Source organism: Ovis canadensis, chromosome 23 (genome assembly GCF_042477335.2).
Source record: "Ovis canadensis isolate MfBH-ARS-UI-01 breed Bighorn chromosome 23, ARS-UI_OviCan_v2, whole genome shotgun sequence".
Lineage (NCBI taxonomy): Eukaryota > Metazoa > Chordata > Mammalia > Artiodactyla > Bovidae > Ovis > Ovis canadensis.
The window spans coordinates 35,092,636-35,119,137 of record NC_091267.1 but is presented as its reverse complement, the minus strand read 5'-3'; the positions used below and the strand labels follow the sequence as shown (position 1 = coordinate 35,119,137).

At 41.6% G+C, this 26,502-nt stretch overlaps 1 protein-coding gene across 3 annotated transcripts in view; it reads left to right on the top strand.

The window, feature by feature from the left end:
* Positions 1-15,132: 15,132 nt before the first annotated feature.
* GALNT1 (polypeptide N-acetylgalactosaminyltransferase 1) overlaps positions 15,133-26,502 on the top strand; it is a 120,644-nt gene continuing 109,274 nt past the window's right edge. For 2 of the 3 annotated variants that reach the window (XM_069568710.1, XM_069568709.1), the window contains exon 1: positions 15,140-15,291. The gene's annotated coding sequence lies outside the window, so the exon portion shown is untranslated. Of the gene's footprint in view, positions 15,292-26,502 lie in introns of all 3 variants that reach the window. The other variant, XM_069568708.1, reaches the window with a different exon arrangement.

Sequence of the window (26,502 nt, the reverse complement as noted above, 5' to 3'; positions counted from 1 at the left end):
AAACAGGAGCTCACTCTCAAGTACTACAGATATGCAAGAAAACAAGGCAACCCAAGTGAGAGCAGACAGAAGACTCAATCTACAAAAACTTCTATTAAGTGGAAGTATCATATACTAACTATAAAACAAATTTGCTTAATTTGTATATAGAAATAAAAAGGGGAGAGAAATATGACTAGAGAAAAAGAGCAATAAGAAAAATAACCAAGGATAATTTTAAACGACCAAAAAGAAGTTCTAGAAAATGAAAAATATAATAGTTTCAAGAACAGGCAAAAGGCCAGTTAAAAAGTAGATGTTTTAAATAACATTATAAGCCAAGTAGATCTAGTAGTCATGTGTATAACACTCTGTCTAATAGCATCAGAATTTGTATTCTTCTCAAGTGCACATAGAACATACTCCAGAATAGACCATATTCTAGGGCATAAAACAAGCCTCAATAATAGAAATCAATATTGAAATCATACAAAATATGTAATCTGAACAAAGTAGAATGAAATTAGAAGTCAATAACAGAAGAAATTTAGGATCCTTATAAATATATTAAAATTAAATAATATATTCCTAAATAACCAATGGGTCAAAGAAGAATTCACAAGAAAAATTAGAAAATACTTTGAGATGAATGTGAAAATGAAACACAAACAAAACAGGGCTTAGAGGGAAATTTATACCTGCAAACACCTATATTTAAAAAAAAAAAGAAAGAAAGAAAAATCTCAATCAAGAGCCTAATCTTCTACCTTAAGAAATTAGAAAAAGAAGAGCAAATTAAACCCAAAACAAGCAGAAGAAACAAAATCATAGAAACTAGAGAGAAAATAAAGAAAACAAAGGATATAAAACCAAAAGAGAAAAATCAACAAAATGAAAAGGTTTTTTTATTTGAAATATCAAAAAACTGATGAAATATGAGCTAGACTGTCAAATAGAAAAGAGAGAGAAGATTCAAATTACTAAAATCAGGAATGAATGTGAGGATAGCGTTTCTGATCTTTCAGAAATAAAAATTTCAGATTATAAGGGAATACAATGTTGAATGTTCTATCACTTAAGTCCAGGCATTCAGCAGAACAATAAATCTAGAAAACAATAATAATTTTAAAAAGTCAATAGACTAGATAAAATGAACAAATTACTAGAGTCCAAAAGAAACTATCATAACTGAGTCCAAAAGAAAGAGAAAATCTGAGAACTATAAGTAAAGACATTGACTTATCAGTAAAACAAAACCAAAAAGAAAACAAACAAAACAACAACTTCCCAAAATGAAAAATCCAGTCCCACGTGACCTCACTAGTGAATTCTACCATCTTTTAAGAAAGAATTAACACCAATTCTTAATAAACTCTTCCAAAAATTAGAACAGATGGTACACTTCTCAACTCATTCTATGAGGGCAGTGTTACCTTGATACCAAAATTAAGCAAAGACATCACAAGAAAATGACAGACCAAAATCCCTTATGTATAGACTCAAATATCCTCAACAAAATACCAGCAAACTGAATTCAACAGCTTATAAAAAGGATTATACACCATGAACAACTGAGATTTTTCATAGGGATGCAAGGTTGGCTTAAGATATGAAAACTAATCTATGTAAAACACTATATTAATAGAATAAAAGACAAAAACCACATAATCATCTCAACAGAAAATACAAAATTCTTAGAAGAAAACACTGGAGTAACTCTTTGTGACCTTGGGTTGTATGATTCCTTAGATACGACATGAAAAGTACACATGACAACAGAAAAAGCAGATACATTGACTTCATCAAAACTGTTTTAAAATGTGCTTCAATGGACACCATCATGAAAGTGAGAAGAAACCTACAGAATGGAAGAAAACATTTATAAATCAGAAGGGGATTTATATCTAGAATATGTAAAAATCTCTTACAACTCAATAAAAAAAATTGCTTTAAAATTGTTTTTAAATTTGGGCAAAGGATTTGGCTAGAAATTTCTCAAAGAGAGATACATCAGTAAAAGAATCTAAACATTGTTAGACTTTCTAGAAGGAATAGAAATCTTGTATTATAATCTCTAAACTGTCAGATGGGTAAACATAAGTGACAGGAGAAAAGTAGAATGAATCTTTTAAAAGACAAAAAAAGGACAAAAAAAGAAACAAAATCAGAAAAATAGGGCAAGAAAGTATAAAATGAAAGTAGGACTAGATTCAAATATAATTCTAAATAGAATAAACTCGGTCTTGAATACAAAATTTGCTGATTACTTTTAAACTCTAGTTATACGTTATTTTCAAAAGACATACCTAAAACAGGAGACACAGAAAGTGGGGCAGGAGAGGATGGATGGTCACATACCAGGCCATGTCTGAGTCCATGGGATGGCTGCCAATTGTGGGTTGTTGGCTTTGCACAGGAAAGAATTCAAGAGTGAGCCACAGTAAAGTGAAAGAAGGTTTATTCAGGGAAGAAACACACTCCATAGACAGAGTGACGGCTGTCTCAGAAGGCAAGAGAGATAAGAGAGGCCCTTTGGTATGGGGTTGTCAGTTTTTCTAGGGGTGGGTAATTTCACAGGCTAATGAGTGGGATCACTGCAGATGGTGACTGCAGCCATGAAATTAAATGACGCTTACTCCTTTGAAGGAAAGTTATGGCCAGCCTAGATAGCATATTGAAAAGCAGAGACTTTACTTTGCCAACAAAGGTCCATCTAGTCAAGGCTATGGTTTTTCCAGTGGTCATGTATGGATGTGAAAGTTGGACTGTGAAGAAAGCTGAGCGCCGAAGAATTGATGCTTTTGAAGTGTGGTGTTGGAGAAGACTCTTGAGAGTCCCTTGGACTGCAAGGAGATCCAACCAGTCCATTCTGAAGGAGATCAGCCCTGGGTGTTCTTAGGAAGGAATGATGCTGAAGCTGAAACTCCAGTACTTTGGCCACCTCACACGAAGAGTTGACTCATTGGAAAAGACTCTGATGCTGGGAGAGATTGGGGGCAGGAGGAGAAAGGGACGATAGAGGATGAGATGGTTGGATGGTATCACTGACTCAATGGACAAGAGTTTGGGTGAACTCTGGGAGTTGGTGATGGACAGGGAGGCCTGGTGTGCTGTGTTTCATGGGGTTGCAAAGAGTGGGACACGACTGAGTGACTGAACTGAAATGAACTGAACTGAACTGGATGAGTGGGAGGAGTATTCCAGTTACTTTGGGAAAGGGGTGGGGATTTTCAGGAATCGGGCCATGGCCCACTTTTTGTGGTCGTGGCCCCTGTGTCTGTGTTGTTTAGCATGCTGATATGTTACAATGAGTGTATACTGAGGCTCAAGGGCAAGTGAACATCAGTTCATCCACCATCCTGGATCTAGTTGCTTTTAATGGGTTTATGTCATGTCCTTGGGCTATGTCATTCTTTTAAACGTGTTTTGTCCCCTTCCTGTCTCAAAAGGACAGGGAAAAAAAATATCCAGAACACAAATATAGGTAGTGTAACTGTTTTAATGTCAGACAAAATTGATGTTAAGGTGAAACTAAAGGACACAGATTTTCTGTCAAGGTAAGCCAGAAATGTCTAAGGGAGCTATAACAAAAGTGGAATGAGTGACTTCTGGAGTCACTGAATTCTCAATACTTTGAGAAATTAAAATCTCAGGTGATGACCTCTTGGTAGATGCGTTAGGGAGGACATTATTAATAAAACATCCAGAAAGGTAGGAATTTGATGACCATACAGTTTCTCTGTATGCAAAATCCTAATATTTTATCTGATTTTTCCCATTGACTTTCAAATTATTTTATTTTTTCATGGCTAGAAGATTTTCTGATTAGTCATGTATTAGAAGGAAGCTCTTACATTCCCATCTCACCTCCTTTTTACCTCATCTCTAAATTAAAAAGTCTGTTGCACATAGTTATCTATAATAAGAATGTAATTTATATGTATGTTAGGTTCATTGGAAAAGACCCTGATACTGGGAAAGAGGGCTTCCCTGGTGACTCAGATGGTAAAGAATCCGCCTACAATGCAGGAGACCTGCGTTTGATCCCTGGATCAGGAAGATCCCCTGGAGAAGGTAATGGCTACCCACCGCAGTATTCTTGTCTGGAGAATTCCATGGACAGAGGAGCCTGGCAGGCCACAGTCCATGGGATCACAAAGACTCAGACATGACTGAGTGAAGTGGCTCAGAATGGTAAAGAATCCACCTGCAAAGTGGGAGACCTGAGTTCCATCCCAGGGTTGAGAAGATCCCATGGAGGAGAACATGGCAACCCACACCAGTATTCTTGCCTGGAGAATCTCCATGGACAGAGGAGCCTGGAGGGCTATAGACCGTGGGGTTGCAAAGAGTCAGACACGACTGAGCAACTAAGCACAGCACAGCACAGCACAGTCTGTTCCTGCCTCCTCTGCCTTCTTCTGCCTTCTGCTGGGAAAGATTGAAGGCAAAAGGAGAAAGCAGTGGCAGAGGATAAAATGGTTAGGTAGTGTCATGGACTCAATGGACATGAATTGGAGCAAATTTCTGGAGATAGTGAAGGACGGGGAGCCTGGCGTGCTGCAGTCCATGGGGTTGCAAAGAATCACATACAACTTAGCGACCAAACAAGACACACGTGTACATTGCTCAGGCTTAAACCTCCTCTGCTTCAAGATTTGTCTTCCAATCATTTGTCTGAAAGGGATGTTGAGAAAACTCAAAGGAAAATATTAGTGTCCTACCTTGTCTCATTTAGTCAACAACAGTTAGTTGTCTGAGTCACTAACAGATATGCAAAGAAAGATAAACATGGCAAAGTCTTCAGAATACGCGACACATTTTGAGGGTGGGGTGGGTGGCAACTGTTTGGCAATAGCATTCAGCTGTTCTTTTGCAATACAGATTTGCAGGTTTTAAACTGCTAGATCAAGATCTATCCTAAAAATCTCAAAAAGTTTCCTGGAAGGTGTCCGGATCTGGGAGTGGATAGAACCTGCTCTGCCTGCTCCGCAATATCCAGCAGTGGGACCCAGAGAATCCCATTTTTAACAAGCATCTCCAGAGGAGTCTGAATCATAGTAACGACTGAGAAACATGAATTTAAGGTATCTCAAGCCTTTGGTATAAAAGAAGTGAGTTCTTTCTCCATGCTTTTAAGTATCTATTTCTTTATTCCTTGATTGCCTTTTTTTTTGAAACTGGTGACACAGATTATAAAAAGATTTGGAGGTAGTGTTCTCACCTTATTTTGAGGAGAAACCGTCTTGGGTCCTTTTTTCCAATCATGTTTCATTTATTCTCATCAACTTTAAAAGGAGATCATGTCATTACTCACTGTAATGGCAGGAATCTGGCCTTCATGGTGTAAGTCAGGGGTCCCCAACTTCCAGGATCAAATACCCAATGATCTGATGTGGAGCTGGTGTAATAATAATAGAAATAAAATGCACAATAAGTGTAATGCACTTGAATCATCCTGAAGCTTTCCTTGCCACCCTGCTCCCCATCTGTGGAAACACTGTCTTCCACAAAACCAGTTCCTGGTGCCAACAAGTTGGGGGCCGCTGGTCTAAGTGATCTAGGAGTATACCCACAAGAAAAGGAAAGAAGTGGTCTTGGTTTTGTTTTCTTTGTTGGTATAGATACCTAGGTTAGGGGATGTGAGTGCTATGATCCTGTGAGAAAGTACAGCAATAGACAAACCAAGCCAGTGAGAAGCTCATTGTAAATGTGATCAAATTGCAGGAGAAACCAAAAAGAGGGAATAAAAATAATGAATTTCAACTGTATAGTCACCTATTAAATATTTAAAATATTTAATAATTATTTTAAATGACAGTAATGGAAGAAGATTGGAAGAAAAGGAAACTTTAGACAGGAAAACAAAAGGTAGCTTTCAGCAAAAGGGGGCAATAGAACAGAGGAATGGCTAGCTTTATTTCCTCCTCACAAAGTCACAGAATTTAATATTTTTACCAGAAGGTGGAAAAATAAATAGCTTTTATTGTACACAGCCTCATCAAAGACAAAATAAATGACTGAATGCAACTTGGCTTATTTAAGAATCCATTATGTAAGAGTCGTTTAAGATTTATTCCCAACCACAAATGTGCTCCTGTACATTGAAGCTCTCTGGGAAATAACTGTGTTCCTCTTGTATGTGCCACACATATCTTCAATACTATTGATCATGTAATAGGATATCAAAAATGTTTGTTGGTTAAATAGTTGACTGCTTTTTGAACAGCGCTTACTGTGAACTCACATATTCTTATGAAATTTGACTATACTAAGTTAAAGAGGAAACTCTGGAAGTTTCTTGAGAGCAAAAACAGCTCATTTGCTGAAGGATTCCCTGGTGGCTCAGCTGGTAAAGAATCCACCTGCAATGCAGGAGACCTGGGTTTGATTCCTAGGTTGGGAATATTCCCTGGAAAAGGGATAGGCTACCCACTCCAGTATCCTTGGGCTTCCCTTGTGGCTCAGCTGGTAGAGAATCCACCTGCAATGCGGGAGACCTGGTTCAATACCTGGGTTGGGAAGAACCCCTGGAGAAGGGAACGGCTACCACTCCAGTATTCTGGTCTGGAGAATTCCATGGACTGTATAGTCCATGGCAGTCGCAAAGAGTTGGACATGACTGAGCAACTTTCACTTTACTTTCACATATGGCTTTCAGTTTTTTCAGCTTTAGGCTGGAATACAGTAGAACAATGCCTTCAAAATGCTAACAGAAAGTCATTTGGAATGTAGAATTCTATATCTAGCCAATTTACCAGTCTGCAAGAATTAAACATTAATTAAACATTAAGCATTAATAAAACTGTAAGAATTAAACATTTGCCTCCCTTTATGGAAAAAAAATCACTTGAGTATATACTTTAAGAAAATAAAAAAACCTAGCAATCTTACTACTGGGCATATACCCCAAGAAAGCCATAATTCAATGATACATGTACCCCAGTGTTCATTGCAGCACTATTTACAATAGTCAGGACATGAAAGCAACGTAAATGTCCATTGACCAACGAATGGATAAGGAAGATGTGGTGTGTGTATTCGATGCAATATTACTCGGACATAAAAAAGAAAGAAATTGGGTCCTTTGTAATGATGTGGTTGGACCTAGAGTCTGTCATACAGATTGAAGTAAGTCAGAATGAGAAAAAAAATCATATATTAATGCATATGTATGGAATCTAGAAAGACAGTACAGATGAACCTGTTTTCAGGGCAAGAATAGAGATGTAAATGTAGAGAACAGATGTGGCCACGGGGAGGGAAAAGGAGAGTGAGACGAACTGGGAGAGTAGGATTGACATATATATATACGGCCCTGTGTAAAACAGACAGCTAGTGGGAAGCTGCTGTATAGCATGGGGAGCTCAGCTCAGTGCTGTGATGACCCAGAGGGGTGGGAGGGAGGTTCAAGACGGAAGGGGTATATGTATACATACAGCTGACTCACTTTGTTGTATACCAGAAGCTAACACAACATTGTAAAGCAATTACATTTCAATTAGCAAAAAAGAAAATCAAAATAAAAGAAGATGAAGATATGAAATCCAAAAAATAATGGCCACAACTTAGAACAGCAATAAAAAGAATCCCTAGACTGTTTGTTGGGCAGCAGGTACAAAGATAATTGTTTCAAAATAAAATAGAAAACTTTTAACTATTTAACTAGAGGTATGACTTTCAAACAAATGCATTTGATAAGAAAGTGAATTCACTTTAAGAAACAAGTATTATTTTAAAAGTTATATAAACTTAGTGAGAGAGTGAAGGTGATTATTTCTTCTGTTAACAAGAGAAAAGTAAGGCAAACGGAAGTTTTCTAAAAAAAATCTCTATAGCAAAATCATAGCCTATGTAAAACAAATGTAACATGATTCTCACTAGCATATGGAGTGTAATGAAAATAAAATATTTAATCTTGGTTTTTGAAATATTATTTTTGAGTCTACACATGTTTAGGAAAAGTATAAGTACATTTCCTTTTCCACAGGTCTACCTAGATTTCTTGATTCTACAGAAAATAATATGCACACAATTTTATATTTCAAGCACCTTTTATTGGATTTTAGTTTTTTAAATCAATTTATACACAAAGCATGGAAGATTTACTTAAAGTTCCAGAACAGAAAGAAAATGTTATAAAACTCTACAATGTATAAATTAGGAGATGTAAAGGGAAGAGAGGATACAAGAGTATAAGGGTGTACATAGCCTCATTTTTTTATAATGAAGACTCTTGTGGGACACTACCTAAATTTGAGTGATCCAGAAAAGCACTTTCTCTTTGTAATTTAAGGTTATAAAGTAAGCTAATAGAAGAAGTACTTACAACTAACAAAGTATTAAAAAGAGGAGGGGGACAGAGGTGGGGTTAATAGGCCCAATTCCTAATCTTTGATAAGTGGAAATCAGTAAAAACTTCCATGTGTTAGATGTTGTTTCCAAATTTTTGCTTCTTTTATGTAGTGGATAATGCATCCACTCTCTCTGTCATGCTACTTCACAGGGCACGGATGTTGTTGTTCCGTTGCTAAGTCACGTCTGAGTCTTTCAGACCCCATGGACACCAGCACAGCAGGCTTCCCTGCCCTTCACTATCTCCCAGAGTTCACTCAGATTCATGTCCACTGAGTCAGCGATGCTAGCTCACCATCTCATCCTTTGTCACCCTCTTCTCCTTTTGCCTTTGAGTTTTGGTGCTGGAGAAGAATCTTGAGAGTCTCTTGGACTACAGGGAGATCAAACCAGTCAATCCTAAAGGAAATCAACCCTGAGTATTCATTGGAAGGGCTGATGCTGCAGCTGAATCTCCAAAACTTCGGCCACCTGATGCGAAGAACTGATTCATTGGAAAAGACCCTGATGCTGGGAAAGATTTAGGGGCATACATAGTTTCTCCTTTGTCCCCATGAGCTCTGGGTTTGGCCATGTGAATTAGTTTGAACAATGGAATGTGGGTGGAAATGATAGTGGTTAGCTCTGAACAGAGGCTTTCAGAAGTAACACGTGTTTCAATTGCTTCTCTTCAGCTCTGGCCCTCTGCCATGGGAAAAGCATATCCCCAATAATAACGGACACTCCATTAGCCTAAGGCCTGTGACTAACCCAAGCCAAACCAAGTCCAGCATGGTGGTAACCAATGACTTGGGAGATTGCAGTAAGTGTTTGTTGTAAACCACTATTTGGGGATTATTTGTACAACCACAAGGATTGATAAACACAATTGTTTAAAGTTGACATATCAAGAATTTAAACTATATTATTCAGAAGTAGGGGAGATTTCCATCAGAAGAGGTGGGGTGGCAACAACCAGGAAGAGTCAGTTAAGGGCAGTTATCTTTGGGGATGCTGTTGGGTTGAAAGAATTTGAGCCTTTGTTTCATATCTTTCCATCCTATTTGAATTTTTTTTATCATATGTAGGTATCATATATATATATATTATATATTATATATACATTACTTTCATATGTAAAATGTACAAAGCATAGCACATACTGTCTAGGAGGTGATATAAACCATAAACACATAAAACATTGTAGATAACATATCATGAGCCAGCTAATTTGTGGGGGGGAAAAATGCCCCAGATGATAGGAATTCAAAAAAAGAGAGAAAGAGAGAGACTCTACTGAAGAGGTTGTAGAAGGTAAAGAAGATTGCACTGGAAAAGAATCCTTAGGGATTAAGATAGGTGGAGGAGAGAAGGCAAGGAAAAAATAAAGAGCATAATAAATCTGGAGAGAGGGGGCAGTGAGCTGGCTGGGGTGACTGCAGCAGAGAATACTTATGAGTGAGTGAGCTATGGGCAAGAGGCCTGGGATGGGTGGAAATCAACCAGGTTGTGAAGGGCTTGGATGGCTTGAGTAATATGTGTGTGGACAGAACGGTTTTATGAACTTGGTGTTTCAGGAAGACCAACACGGCAGGGCAGTATAAGACAGATTGTATTCAGAATCCTCAGAGCTAGTAGAAACTATCTCAAGGGTCACTTAGCCAGGTGGTGTGGCATATTGTGAGGGTTTTGCTATTAGTCACTAAGCTTCTGTTACCACATCTTTTGGATCTAAATCTATAAAAGCAGTGCCTCAGCCTTTTGCTAAAAATGTGTAAATAATTCTCCAGGTTGACTGATGCCCTGCAAGCCTGACAAGCTATGACTGGGGGAAAGAAGGGGCCAAGAAAATGCATTTTATAAATTTCTCAAAGCCATTCTTAGCTGGAAAAGACCTGCAGTCTCCTCTTCCACCATGTGCTAGTTACCGTTTTTCTTTCACTGCGTCTTCCTGAATGTCATCTAGCAATACCATGAATTCACATGTGCTAAAACTCAGATTGTTTTAATCCACCTAGCCCTTTTGAATGGTGAATCCGTCGTCTCTCCCATTTGTCTTCCTTTCAGATTCATTCCATTCGATTTCCTTTCAAGCGATGACTGCCCACCCAAATCTACTGTCAACTGACTTGCTCCCATTGCCCTTAATGATTTTTTTTCCTGACTTAGGTTTTAGCTTCTAACCTGTCTCCTGCTTTCCTTAACCTTAAAAAAAAAAAAAATCATACTGATGACTTGTCTGACTCTGTTATTTTCAGTGTCTTAGGTTCCTTTCTGCCACTGCTTTCTTCACCGTCACTGACCATGTGCCCAAATGGCATATTCCGAGGCTTCTCAGTGCAAGGCCTATTTCACTTGCAGAACCTCCAGCTTCTTCTTCTAACTGGATGTCTCAGCTTTTCCACTCCTTCACGCTTGCTGACCTCAGACTCCACTGAGTCTATGATCTGGCAGTTCTCAAGATTTCCTCTATTATTTCTCATATGAGATTATAGCCCATGTAAACGTCCAGAGTATATCTGTAGAATTCCTAATAAACCAGCAATAAATCTTGCCTTTTCTCTCTGACTCTCTCTTGCCTACTGAAATGCAAGACACTGGGAGTGATTTTTTTTTTTAATAGGAATAATCTGCAATCTGCTCTAATTTAGGTTTTAAACCTTTATTATGACTTCTGGTTCCTGTCTAATAGTTTGGTTGGAGTGCATTTCCCACTAAGAACAGGTAAAAGCCCTGGACATTGTATACGAAACAAACGAGAAAACTCTGAAAGGCAGAGAGAAAGCAGTTGACTAAGGACTTTGGGATCCAAGGAATGACAGGATGATGGGTTCTCTGAGTTGTTTTCTGTTGATTTGTTTTGCCCTGTACGTCTTGGACTGGTGAAGCTGGCAACCCAGGAGCACGACAGAACTATTTTTTAAAAAACCCTAAGCAACGCCTGCTCTCGCTAGCCAAAGGACCAGGAAAACGGCAATATATAAAACGTTTACACCAGGAACTACCCTATTCTGACTCCCCTGCTGGCTCAGATGGGAAAGAATCCGCCTGCAATGCGGGAAAGCTGGGTTAGATCCCTGGGTTGGGAAGATCTCCTGGAAAAGGGAATGGCTACCCACTCTAGCATTCTGGCTTGGAGAATCCCCACGGACAGAGGAGCCTAACAGGCTACAGTCCATGGGGTCACAGAGAGTTGGACACGACTGAGCAACTTTCACTTCACTTTATTCTAGCCAAAGCCTGTAGCAAAAAAAAGAAAGTGACCTCATCCCTGTCCCAGGTAACTAAAGGCTGAACAGAGGGAGTCCTACCTTCACTCTAACATTAGAAGGCACCACTCATGACCCCTCTACCCACTGCTGGGGTGGTGCTAGAGAAGACCACATGGGGAGCCAGCATTTTCACCCCAGACCAACTGACAAGTGATGAGCAAAAACAAACAAAATGACCAAACCTTATGAAAGTGTATTATGCTGTCTAAAATAATAATAATAATAATAAGGACTTTCCTAGTGGTCCAGTGGTTAAGAACCGGTCTTCCAATGCAGGAGACATGGGTTTGATCCCTGGTCAGGGAAATAAGATCCCATGTGTCCCAGGGCAACTAAGTCTGAGTACCACAACTACTGAGCCCACACACAAGATTCCACATGACATGACTAAGACCAGAAGCAGCCAAATAAATAAATTATAAGGATTTTTTTTTTTAAATAGAAAGCTGTGGGCAACATGTAAGGCCCACAGTCCATGCTTAACTGGCAGAGACAAAAAAGAAAAAGCCAGTCTCAAGCGGTCACATACTGTATAATTCTATTACATAACATCCTTGAATTAAAAAAAATTATAAATATAAAACAGATTGTGGTTGCCAGGGGTTAGAGGGTGTGGGTGGAGGAGAGATGAGGGTGACTACGAAGGAAGAGCATGAAGATCTTTGTGGTGATGGAATAGTTCTGTACTTTGATTGTTAGAGAATCTGCACATGTGATAAAATGAAGCTGAACCATACACACACATTGTACCAATGCCAATTTCCAGGTTTTGATATTTTGATATTTAAGTATAGTTAACAAGTTTATAGCTTTTTTATGTTAGCATTATAAGAAGTAACCACTGGGGGGAATGGGTGAAGGTATGACGTACGTCTCTGTACAGTTTTTACAACTTCTTATGCATTCATAATTATTTCAAAATAAAAGGTTAAAAAAAGTTATCCTCCAATTTTGGTACTTACAATAGTCATTAACATTATAACCCAGATTTTTGCAGCTCTCTGCTTTCTGGGAACAATGTTGGGATTTATTGCATTTTCCTGCTTCTTTGAAAGTTACATATGGCAGGTCATTTGATTTGGCCATTGAAACACATATATAAAAATGACACGTGGGGAGAAGTGTTAGAAGACCTTGTGCAACTTGCCATGTGCCCTTCTACTGTCTCTACCAAAGAGGAACCATGTGCTGTTCTGGACTCTTCTTCAGCCTGGGCTGAAGTCCCCCACCCCCACTGCCACCCCCCAAAGGACTTGGAGTGCAGGCCAGAAAGGAACTGTGTAAGCTCCCAGCATTTGGGGCTTTTGGATAGAGACATCAGTAAACTAATACAATAATTAGTCACCATTACTTGCCCATGTCCCTTACAAATGCTTCAGATGTACTGCTCTTATCACCAGATCCAAAGCAAGGCAACTTCCCCACTGCTTATGATCCCCATTAACCACTCCCAAGACTGCCTTCACCATGCTGACATATGCTTACTGCCTAACCTTACCCATGATGGCTACCCATCTGGCTGCTTCCACTTAGTTTAATGTTTTTGAGGTTCCTCTGTGATGTATGTACCTTCCATGTATCTTCTATGTATTTTTCATTTTGTTTTATTGCTGAATAGCAATCACTGTATACATATACCACACTTAGTATATTCACCAGTTGCTGGACATCTGGACTGTTTCTACCTTTCGAGTATTGTGAACAATGCTCCTATGAAAGTTTATATACAACTTGCTATCTGAACATATTCTCAGGTTTTTTTTCCACCTAGGAGTGGAATTACTGGGGGCATGTGGTACTCTTATGTATAATTTTTAAAGCATCTTTTAAATCAACTTCCAAAGTGGCTGCACCATTTCACATACCCATCAGAAATGTAGATCAGGGTTCTAATTTCTCATCTCACCAACACTTGCTATTTTCAGTCTTATTACAGTCATTATAGTGGGTGTGAGGAGCTTTCTCATTGTGGTTCTGATTTGCATTTCCCTAGTGACTAATGATGTTGAATATCTTTTCATGCTATAGTTGACCATTTAAATATTTTCTTTGGTAAAATGCCTATTCCATTTTTTTGTCCATTTAAAATTTGATTATTAGTCTTATTAAGTTATGAGTTTATATATTCTGAATACAAGTTTTTATTTAGCAGATATACAACTTGCAACTCTCTTTTGCCCGAGATGGTTTTTTTTTTTTTCTTAATATGGTTATTTTTTAAAAAGATGCAAACTTCAAAGTGAAGTTTCCTTGTGGTACATTAACAGGCCAATCATGATTCACTTTGTTTCAAAATATTATGTAAGTACTTTTAAAAAGCAACTTTAAACATTTATTTTAGACTACTTGGAAAATGTAGATAAGCACAAAATAGGATAGTAAAATTCCAGAGACAATCTTCGGTAACATTATTCGCTTCCAGCCTTTTGGTTCTTTCTGTCAACACACCTTTATTTAAGAAATAAAAAGTATAAACATGAGCTTCATCATTCCAACTCTTGGCTGGCAAGCAAGACTTTACAAAAACCTCTGAATGAGTCAAGTAGAAAATTTATTATGTCTATGAGTGGCAGAAGACCAGGCTGCGTCTTTTCTTAGATTAACGGACAGCTAGGTACTGGAATTAGTGCCAAGGAAGAGTGGTTCCAGGAGGGCACAAGTGGAAGGGCCCCTCTCAGCACCACGCGGGAGACACTGCCCCAGTTACCCGCGTTGCGGGGGGCCGCGGCTGTTCAGTACCCCCAAGGCTTGGCTGCCTCTTCCGGCTGTGCCGGTCGCGGGCCTCTCCTCTCGCCGCCTACCCTGGGTCCAGAACCTCCTGCATCCCCGGCGCCGGCCTCAGAGCTCAGCACGACCCGGCCGAGGGGCCACTGACCGTCCTCCAGCTCCGAGTCCTGCGCCGCAGCTCGCGGGTGAGGAGCAACCAGGGGCTCGGTAAGAGGATCTCGTCGGCGCGGTGAGGGCACCGTCCTTTCCTCCCACCCCGCGATCTGCTCGACGTGAAACGGCCCGAGTTGTGCTTCACTTGGGGCGGCGGCAGCCGCCCTTTGTCCGTGCCCAGGTTCAGGTGGAGACCACCAGCCCGGACGGCACGGCCGAGCCCGTCTCAGCCCCAGCCTCTCGCCCGGGGACCCCTCGCTCCGGGGCTCGGGTTCCGCGCCTCCCCGCGGGTCGGGCCAGCAGGGGGCAGAGGCGCGGAGGAGCCGGAACCTCCGGGGCCCCGAGGGAAGCGCCGCGGCCCCGAGGTGGGCTCGCCGCAGGGACGGGGGCGGCGCATCCGGGTGAGCGCGCGGCGCCCCCGCCTCCCCCGCGCAGCCGCACGGGCCGCCGCCGCCGCCGCGAGCACGCCGCGCGCGCGGGGAGGACCGCGCCCAAGCGGCCTGCGCGGGTGGCCCTGCGGCCCCGGCCCGCCGCGCTGAGGCGGCCCCGAGCGAGCGGCAGCGGCGGCGGCATGCGGGGCCGCCCGGAGTAGCGCGCCGAGCCCGCGAGGCCCGGCGCGGAGGCGGGGGCAGGCGCGGCGGAGGCGGGGCCCGCGCCGGGCCCGCCCGCCCGCCGGGGGAGCCGCCGGCAGTGGCCGAGAAGGCGGCGCGGCGGACGGCGGCCCGAGAGTAGCGCCCGCGCTGCGGCCCGCGGGACCGCGCCGCGACCGCCGGGGCCGGCCCCGAGGAGCGCCCGCTGCCGCCGCCGCCGCCGCGCGCGAAGCGAGGTGAGTGTCCTCCCGCGCCCGGGCCGTCCCGGAGCCGCGGCCGCTGGCGCGGGGCGGGCGGCGGCGGAGGCGGAGAGGCCCGGCCGCGTCCGCGTCTCCCGTCCCTTTGTGGCCGGCGCGGCCGTGGCCGGGGCGCGGGCGCGCGAGGCGCGGGGTCCGGGTCGGGGACTCGGGGGCTGCTGGACACGCGGCGTCTCTGGTTGGCAGCTGCGGCGAGCAGCGAGTTTCCGTCCTAGTTTGACATTGAGTTGGGACCGTTTTTCTTTAGAAGACGGAAGTTTGTTTTATTGACCAAAAAATACAGCTAAATATGGCTCCTGGTTCGGTCCGGCGGTGTGGTACTTGGAGCCGCGGTGCCAGGCTGACCCTCGCCGGGCCGGCGCGACGGAGGAGGGGAGGACACGCGGGCGGCCGGAGGTGGGGGCTTCCCGGCCCTCTGCCCGCGAAGAGGACCCGGCCCAATTAGCAAATGTCTGTGGATGGGAAGCAGCGGGCTTTAGTTAATGTGGCAGCACTTCCTGGAAGAATGAATGAATGAAATGTCATTTACTTATCCATAATCAATACAGTGCCCATTTAAAGATTTGCCAGGAATTGTGATGATTTGCAGTGTCATTGCCTCTCTTACCTGGTCAGCCCTTGCTAGGTGAAGGTACCCCCTCCTCCGAACTTATGACCTTGGCCTCATTCACAGAGCCACTCAGCTAACCAAGCGGACTTGACATTTTCTGACAAGTGTGGGCAATGGTCAGAGTAGTCTTTGTGATTGTGAAGTGTTTCTGGAGGGCAGAGATGGTACTTTATGCTTAATACAATGACCTGTAACAATTCTTGCCAAGAACCCTGAGAGGCTGGGGGTGGGGGTGGGGGTGGGGGGTATTTTTTCCTCCTTTCACCAGTGAAGAAGTTGAGGCCCTGAGAAATTGTAACTTTCCAGGTCACAAGCTAAAGCCAAAGAGCTGGAATTCACACCTAGGTCTTATTAATCCAGGGCTCTTAACATCACATCTGTGTCTAGACCTAGATTGGCCGTTATGATAGCCACTAACCACATGTGGCTATTTAAATTAATTAAAATTGAAGTTTTGAAAAGTCACTAGCCACGTTACAAGTGTTCAGTAGCCACATGTGACCAGTGGCTACTGTTGAACTTGTGTAAGACCATATATGTTTGTTTATTCAATAAATGTTTATTGAGTGCTATCCGTGTATAAGGCACAGTTTTAAGTCCTGGGTATACCATGGTGAATAAGAGGCAAAATGTCCTTGGCTTTATGGAGCTTGCATTTTACATGATAGTTTGAGGGATGCTTTCTTTGGTACCTTCACTGCTTTGCTAATTCCGTGTGGTTTGTGATCCAGCAGCATCTCTGTCCTCTGAGAGTTTGGAAGAAATGCTGAATCTCAGGTCACAAACCAGGTCAGCTGAATGAGTTTCTGTTAAAGTGATTTAGCAGATCACAGGTGATACAGATATCAGATCTCAAGTGATCTGATTCCACACTGAAGGCCTTATTCAGAACACCAGTGATAACTGGGTTTAGCAAATGTCCTGATGGATTGTTTGGTAGGAGTCTTAAACCAGCTTTGAAAGGCTTGGAAACACTCATCATTTACACAGATACTTGTTAAATGCCTGGCTTCTGCAATAGAGAGTCAGCTTTTACGAGAGCAGAGAGGGTGTCTTCCGTTTCTGTGTCTTTTGCAGTCATGTATTCCCCAAAACTTTACAGTGCCTGATAAACAGTAGGCATTCAATAAATGCTTGTTGTGTATATTAAGGAGCCTATTTCTGAAGTCAAAACTAGTTAATTCCAAGCAGTTTCAGGCCAAGTAATTTCCAGGGCCTCAGGTAAGAGCATAGCACCAGAAGCAAAATGAAGGTCCATCTACATGTAGCTTTTTCAGCTCTAAGCCCCTAGCTACCCTGACCTAAGTTTCATTTCCTGGTTCACTTGTGTGCCCCATCTCTTTCTCTTTTTAATAATATAGGATAATATTTATAAATCTGAGTCTTCATTGTTTGTTAATACCATAGCTATATGCGCGCGCGCGTGTGTGTGTATATGTATCTTTTCTTTTTAAACTAAATTCCAGACTATTTGGATTTCGCCAGTTTTTCCATTAGTGCCCTCTTTCTGTTCCAGGCTCCAGTCCATGGCACCGCATTGCATTTAAAGTCATGTCTCCTCAGTCTTTGGTCTGTGGAAGTGTCTCCACTTTTGTTCTGTGTAACGTTGGTAGCTTTGAGGAGTACTGTCCTGGCTGTCTTCAGTGGACAGCTTTCCATGGACCAGATAGGATCATCAGTTCTGGGCAAAGCATCTCATATTCAGGAAAGTAAGGCCACAACAGGAATAGCTCTTTCTTGTTTGTTTATGTAATGCATGAATCTGTTATGCTTCGGTAACAACTTGTAACTGTAGTACTCTGTTTTCAGTAGCAGATTCTTGGGATAGGTTCTTAATTGGTTGAGATTCAAAAGAGTGTTAACAACATTGCAAATGTGAAGCCCTGTTTTAAAATATACTGTTTTTATTTTTATGGTGGGTTGAGAACTGGGCTGAGGTGGAGCAAGGAGAAAGGAGGGATGAACTAAAAGAGGTAGCCGGTCAGAGAGGGACCAGGCTGCATGGAGTGACAGACAATGGAGGAAGGAAGACAGGCAGCTGCGTAGAAGAGGACTAGGAGTGAGTACCGGTCGGTTCATGGACTCGGTTAATGTGTACTGGGCAGTTACTGCGTATCAGATCCAGTGCTCCTAGGTACTCAGGATGACTGGGGTGAGACAGCATTAGATGAACGTGCAGGTAAATACATGATACTTACAACTTGTGCGGGTGCTAGAAAGAAAAGGTGAAGGGTGCTGGAGAGACTGTGGGGGGTGGGTGGGGCTGCTGCCTTTGGTTGGCTGGGTTGGTGAAGAAGTCTTCTTTCAGTAAGTGACATTTGCGTTCCTTGCTCAGGCTTTTCGGGGCCTTCTACTGTTACCCCACACTGCTTATTCCATCTTTTGTGCTATTTCACAAAGCACACGTGCCCCTTTCTCCATAGGTACTGTGCTTATTTTTAGCTCCGCGTCTTTATACATGATTTCTTCTACCCAGGATGTCACCCTGTCCACTTCCACTTGTGAAAGTGCTGTCTCTTGCTCAAGGCTTTGCTCAAATCCCATCTCCTTTATGAAGTCTTCCATTGTTGATTTATGCCTGTGTTTGTCTTGCTACTTGAGTGTATGGTGCTTGAGGGTAGGCATACTGTTTTATATTTATAACTATGCATCCTCAGTTGACTGCAAAGCCAAGGTTGATAACGGGTTGGTACAAAGGTAGACCTATTCTGAAGTGTTGACATTGGGTGATGAATCTTGGAGCAGTGAGTGAAGGTCCAGTTTTGGGCTTTTTAAATTAAACTTTTTTTTGTGGGGCATAATTTCAGATCCACATGCATTTACAAGAAGTAATCTAGAAAGATCCCATGTACCCTTTACCCATTTGCTTCCAGGGGTATCATGTAAAACTGTAGTGCGGTATCAGCCACTATGACGGTGTCATTGATGCAGTCAAGATAGAGAACACTTCCAACACTGCATGGTTTCTGCATGTTGTTCTTTTATAACCATACCCTCTTCCCTCCCGCTCTATCCACTTCTTAAGGCCTGGCAATCACTAATCTGTTCTCCATTCTATAATTTTGTCATTTCAAAAATGTTTTATACATGGAATCATATAATAAGTTCCTTTTGGAATTCATGTCTTCCTCCCCCCCCTCCCCCAGCATAATTCTCTGGAGACTTAGAGAAGTGCTGTGTATATCAATAGTTGCTTCCTTTTTATTGCTGAATAGTATTTCATAATATGGATGTACTTTTATGGTTCCTATAACCATTTTCCGGTTGAAGGGCATCTGGTTGTTTCCAGTTTTGGCTATTGTGACACTGTTGGTTGAAAAGACATTTTCCTCCATGGAATTGTTTTTGTATGTATAAAAAAATCAGTTGAGTGTATGTGTATGAGTCTGTTTCTAGGTTCTTTATTCTGTTCTATTGATCTTTGTGTCTGTCCCTCCTCCAATATTATAGCCTTGGTTACTGTGGGATATAAGTCTTAAGTAGGTGTAGAATGATCCCTCCCAGTTCAGTCTCCTTTTTCAAAATTGTATTAGCTTTTCATTCCTTTGCCTATCCATATAAGTTGTAGAATAATCTTGTTTATATTTACAAAAGTCTTATTGGAATTTTGATAGGAATTGCATTAGACCTGTATACCATTTGGGGGAAAATTGATGTCTTACTATGTTGTCTCTTCTAATCTATGAACATGGTATGTCTCTTCATTTATTTAGGTTCTTGATATCGTTAATCAGCATTGTGTAGTTTTATCATACAAGTCTATGTTTTGTTAAATTTTGTTAGACTTATGTATAAGTGTTTGTATTTTGAGCAACTGCTGTTTAAAATTTTTCGGGATCCGCGTGTTCATTGCTAGTATAGAGAAATACTATTATAACTTTCTTATGTTGATCTTGCATGCTACAGTCTTGCTGAACCCGTTTATTAGTTTAGAAGTTTTTGGTAGAATCCTTGAGATTTTCTAAATAGACAACCTTGTCATGTCTACATAGGGACAGCTTTATTTCTTCCTTTTCCATCTGTGTGCTGTTTATTTCTCTTCTTATTGATACTGGCTAAAACTTCCAGTGCTGTGTTTAAGAAGAATAGTAAGAGAAGACATTTTGCCTTGTCCCTGATCCTAGGGAGAAAGCATTCAGTCTTTCACTATGTTCTGGGTCAGTCTTAGGCAGTCCGTAGTGACGCCATTGGCTAGAAATGACCGAGGGCATTTGCCTGGGCCTCTGGTGAGCCCCCACCCAGACTTTTCCCCTTTTGGAGCCAGTGTTGTGTCTGGACTGGCCCTAGTGGTTCTTACCATGATTGTAGGATACAGCTCGGTGACAACCATCAGGGAACTTGGAAAAGAAGAGGTTTATTACTTACAGGACCTGGAGGAGGGTGCATGGCACTCCTGAGGCCTCACAGTGGGATTGTGGGTAGAAAGTGCTGATTGGGCTTCTGCCTTCATTGTGGCTGATGGTGAGGTTCCTGGGATTTTGTGGCTTCTGCATTGGTGAATGTAAAATGTAAGAGCAAGAATTAGGACACAGGAAGGGAAAAGCAAACCGTCAAATGGTCAGTTATCTAATCTACAGAGCTCTCTTAAAGAAAAAACCAAAAAACCAAATTTTATGGGTGAGGTGGCCTGACTCTGTCTTGTATATCTGGCAGTGTGTTTATTCAAGATGGATGTCTTCGAATGCCTGGGCGATCAGAAGCTTAATGCTAGGCATTTATATTGTATAACCAAAAAAGCTGATTGTTGGGCATTTATGCTACACACTATTAAGTTTAGTGTTAACTGTAGGGTTTTTGCAGATGCTCTTCATCACGTTGAGGAAGTTCCCTTTTATTCCTGTCTTTCTGAGAGTTTTTATCATGAATGGGTGTTGAATTTCGATAAGTGCTTTTTGTGCATTGATTTTTATGGTCATGTAGTTTTTCTTCTTTAGCCTATTGATATGATGGGTTATTTTGATTGATTTTTAATTGAGCCAGCCTTGCATTCCTGGGATAATAAATCCCACTTGGTTTTTTGTCTCTTTTATATGTTGTTGAATTCTAGTTACTAATAATTTGTAAAGTACTATTTGGATTTATGTTCACAGGGGCGTTTAGCACTATAAATTTTCCTCTAAGCACTGTTTTAGTTGTGTCTCATGAATTTTGTTATGTTGTGTTTCTATTTTCTCTCTGTTTATGTATTTATTTCCCTTGAAACTTCTTTGACCCATGGATTATTTAGAAGTGTGTTGTTTAGCTTCCAAGTGTTTGGAGATCTTACTATTATCTTTCCGGTTTTGGCTCCTACTTTGATCTTGTTGTGATTGGAGAACGAACTCTGTATGTTTCAGTTCTTTTACATTTGTTTTGGCTTGTTTTATGACTCAGAGTATGCTCCATCTTGGTATATGTTCTGTGGACACTTGACTAGAATGTGTTTTCTGCTGTTGGAGTGTTTTATAAATGTTCATTAGATCCTGTTGGTTGATGGTGCTGAGTTCTTCTGTACCTTCCTGCTTAAGTGTTCTGTCAACTCTTGAGAGAGGAGTATTGAAGTCTCCAACTGTATTTTTGGGTTTGTCTGTTTCTTTTTTATTTTTTAATGTTGACCATTCTTAAAGTGTTTCTTGAATTTGTTGTAGTATTGCTTCTGTTTTATGTTTTGGTCTTCTGGCCCCGAGGCATGTGGGGATCTCTGCTCTCTTACCAAAGGTTGAACCTGCACCGTCTGCATTGGGAGGTAGAGTCTTAACTGTTGGACTGCCAGGGAAGTCCCTTGTCTGTTTCTCCTTTTAGGTCACATCCGGTTTTAGCTTTACATATTCCCCAGTTCTCTGGTGCATACACACCTAGGGTGGCTGTGTCTTCCTGGTGGCTTTGCCTTTTCTGTCACTGCGTGATGTCCTTCTCTGTCTCTGCTAATTCTCTTTGCTCTGCATTCTACTTTGATATTAACATAGCCACCGCTTTTCTTTTTTCTTGTTTGATTGCTTCTCTATTATTGTTTGGATGATAAATCCTTTTCCATTCTTTTACTTTCAACCTGCCTAAACTGTTTCGTTTGAATTGTGTCCTGTAGACAGCATATATATAGTAGGGTTGTTTTTCTTTAACTGATTTTAGCAATCTTTGTCTTTTTCATTGAGGCGTTTAGACCATTTACATTTAATGTAATTATTGATGTTAGAACTTAAGTCTGACATTTAACTTTTTGTTTATTCCCTCCATTTTTTTGTTTCTCTGACTATTGGCCCCCTCCTGTTCTGCCCTCAGCTTCCTGTGAGTTACTTGAGTTTTTGTTTTTTGTTTTTTTAGAATTCCATTTTAATTTATATATACTGTTTTTGTGGAGAAGGAAATGGCAACTCATTCCAGTATTCTTGCCTAGAAAATGCCATAGACAGAGGAGCCTGGTCGGCTACAGTTCATGGAGTCACAAAGAGTCGGACTCAACTGAACACATGCTCACACACACATACTGTTTTTTTGAGTGTATTTCTTTGTATGGTTTTTTTAGTTAAAAATATTTTTACTGGTATACTTTTTCTAAGTATTACATTATATATATGTAGCTAATCACTGTCGACCAGGGTCATCGTTTTACGTGTTCAAATGTAGCTCAGAACCTTTGCTTCCCTGTGCATCGCTTAATCCTCACTCATTTTAATATGATTGTATGTATTTCTTCTAAAACATTAATAAGCACCCTAGACACTGTTATAGTTTTTGCTTTCACAAACATAAACGAGTAAACTCGAGGGAAGAAGGGAAGCCTCTTTTTCTGTATTTTTGCGTATTGTGTTTTCTCCTGATGTCTCAAGATTCCTTCCCTTATTATTTCTTTTTTAAGAATTCTTTAGCCTTTCTTAAAGGTATGTCTGCTGGTGACAGACTTCCTTAGATTTTCTTCATTTGAGAATGCCTCGATTGTGCTCTTCATTCCTGAAGGATATTTTCTCTGGTTATAGGACTATGTGTTGTTGTGTTTTTTCCTTTTAATTTTTATGTATTTATTTTTGGCTGTGCTGGGTCTCCGTTGCTGTGTGGGCTTTTCTCTCATTGGAGAGACTGGGACTGCTCTCTAGTTGCGATGCATGGGCTTCTCATTATGGTGTCTCCTCTTTGTTGTGGAGCATGGCCTCTAGGTGGAGAAGGCAATGGCACCCCACTCCAGTTCTCTTGCCTGGAAAATCCCATGGATGGAGGAGCCTGGTGGGCCGCAGTCTGTGGGGTCACTAAGAGTCGGACACAACTGACTGGCTTCCCTTTCACTTTTCACTTCATGCATTGGAGAAGGAAATGGCAACCCACTCCAGCATTCTTGCCTGGAGAATCCGGGGGACAGGGGAGCCTGGTGGGCTGCCATCTGTGGGGTCACACAGAGTCGGACACGCCTGAGGTGACTCAGTAGCAGCAGCAGCAGCAGCAGCATGGCCCCTAGGGCGTGCAGGCTTCAGTGGTTGCAGCGCGTGGGCTCAGTAGTTTTGGCTTCTTTGCTCTGGAGCACAGGCTCAATAGTCGTGGCATGTGGGCTTAGTTGCTGCACAGCATGTGGGATCTTCCTGGATCAAGGATGGAACCTGTGACTCCTGCGTTGGCAGGTGGATTCTTTACCACTGAGCCACCAGGGAAGCCCAGGATTCCGTGTGGGTCTTTTCTTTCAGCACTTAAAAACTGTTGTACCATTTACCTCTGGCCTCTATGGTTTCTTCCTTCCTTTTTTTTTTTCTAAATTACAGCCTTTTTTATTTCTACAGTTTTCATGGTTTTGTTCTGTTTGGCCGTACCGTGCAGCATGGGATCCTCGCTCCCTGACCAGGGATCAAACCCACGCCCCCTGCACTGGAAGCATGGAATCTTAACTGCCGGACCACCAGGGAAGTTGAACGGCTTCCGTGGTTTTTAGTGAGAAACCTGCTGTTTGCAGGTTTTCCCTCTGTATTTAAGTTATCGTTATCTCTCACCATCCTCGGGACTTTTTCTTTACTTCTAGTTTTCAGTTTAATTGCAGTAAATATTGGTTTGGATTCCTTTGGGTTTATCCTGTTTGCATTCACTCAACTCCCTGAACCTGCAGGTTTATGTCTTCTGGCAAATTCGGTAAGTTTTTGCTATTATTTCTTTTCTTTTTTAAAAACTTATTAATTTATTTATTTGGCTGTACCAGTCTTAGTTGCAGCTCTCAGGGTCTTAAATCTTGATTGCAGCATGCAGGATCTTTTTTTATTATTATTATTTTAGTTGTGGCATATGGGATCTAGTTCCCTGACCAGGGACTGAAACCAGGCCCCCTGCATTAGGAGCTCAGAGTTTTAGCCCCTGGACCACGAGGGAAGTCCCACCATTAAATGAGTGCTTTTTCAGTCCACTCTCTTCTCTGTCCTCTCAACTCTTAATTACTTAGATGTTAGATCTTTTCTTACGGTCCCGCAGGTTCCTAAGGCTGGCAGTTCTCTAGTTTCTTTCCGCTGTTCAGATGGAGTAATATCTGTTGTTGTGTCTTCCAGTTTTGTCCCTTCCATTGTGCTATTGAGTTCATCAGCTTTTTATTTCAGTATTTCTCAGCTCTAGAATTTCCATTTTGTTCTTATTTGTATCTGCTCTTTCTTTGTTGAGGTTATTTATTTTAAATTTCAAGCATGCTTGAAATTTCTCGTTGAAGCAGTTCTGCCATAGCTGCATTATAATCATTCTCAGATAATCCTGCTGTCTCTGTCATTTTAGTGTTGGTGTCTGCTGATGTCTTTTTCATTTAGTTTGAGGTCCTCCTGGCTTTTGGTATTGCAAGTGATTTTTTTAAATTAAAACCTGGAAATTTTCATAGTATGCTCTGAAATTCGAGATCTTATTTGAGCCTTTGTTGTAGCTGGCTTTTTTTTTTGGCTACCTCTCCATCAGGGATAGGGGATGCCATGTGGTGCTGCCTTGTTACTGCTAGGTGTAGTAGAAGTACAGGCTCCTCACTTGACTTCCCTTGACCTAAGAAGTAGAGAGAGTGTTCCGTTACGGCCAGGTGGGCTTAGAGGTCCAGGATTCTCAGGGGACATGGTGTGGAAGGGTGCTTTGTTACCAGCTGACATAGGTGAAAGCCTGGGTGCTTTACTTGGCCTTCTCAGCAGCACTCCATTGTGGAGAGGGTTGGGGTGCCTTGTTTCAGCTTGGTGAGGATATGGAAGTCTGAGCTTGTACCTTACCTTTGTTGGCCTGGGTGGGCCACAGTTTTTCCTATGCTGTTTGTCTGGAGTAGAGTGGTTCCCCCCGGCTCCCCCGCTGCAGAGTTTTCTGTCTTGCTAGGATGTCCCTTTTCTGGTCCTTTGGCTGGAGAGAGCAGGCTTTTGTTGGGCTTTTTTTTTTGCTTTTGGTCTGTGCCTGTTAGCATTTCCAGCTGGCCAGCTCCTTCAGCTCCAAGTCCAGGATGTATGAGGCAAAGGTGAGACCCAGGGTAGTCACCACTGTGTTGTTCTTCAGGGACTGAGGTTTTGCCTTCTCTCCTCATTTACAAGTTTTACTATGTTTGTTTCTTCCCGGAAGCAAATGTCGACCAGTTTTTGTCCTGGGCCAGTTCTTTTCTAACATATGTAAAAAATGAATTACAAGAAAAATGAAATAAAAAATGTACAATATATAGCTCCCAATTTTGTAGTTTTAGATTCAGTGGATGTAAAATTCTATAACGTTGTTGTCAGAGTTTCTGAGTCTTTATTCTCAGTCTCTGTACTCCTTGTGGAGTAGATTCAAGCAGCTTGCTGTCAAAGGTCCACACTGACTAGCATTGCCGAGGGTATAACTACTTGATTCTTTTTGAAATTAGAAGTCAGTGATCAGTCATTCAGTTCAGGCTCTCCTCTGCCATTTTCCTTGTATTTCTGTAGGGACATCTTCGATGTGAAACCCTTTTAGTCCTTAAGGAGAAGGCATGTTTTAGGGCAGATGTAGCATTAGCAGTGAGAGTTCAGAGTGCATCTCTGATGTTATATGTCTTATTTCTCCCTTAATTGTTAGGGTTCTTATGCAGTGGCATAAGTTATAGAATAAATTCCTATGCATATTTATAAGAATCTCTTACAGTCGCTGTAACTTCTGATGTCACACAGAGAATGTGTGATGCTTCTGTAAGTCACGGGCTCTGTGAAGGTGTCTGAGCACAGGTTTCTGGTATGTAGCCTTCTGGTTGATAACCTTAGCTGTGGGACAAACACTAAGGGACACTAGATAAAGCCTTCTGGGGAGCCTTGAAGTGAATAGAAGACAGTTCCTTAGGTTTAGATGTCATGGTTTTTGCTAGATTTTTATGTCCTCGGTAGTTACAACTTCCTTTTTGTTAAAAAAAAATAATAAAAGATTTTTTTTAAGTATCAGTTTAGTTATAAAAAGGAGAATTTGCATTTGTTGGTAAAGCCACATGCTAAGTTATTGGATTGGTCTTTGGAAATTGTACATTGCAGTTTATAATTTATTATTTCTCTTAAGGTTAAAGAGTGAATGAAATTTTCTAGTAGTCTCATTTTTCCATCTCTTGGGATTAGTGAGTTATCAATAAACATTTTATTAGTATTTACAAGTCCCTGTGCATGGCAGGCATTGTAGAGGGTTAA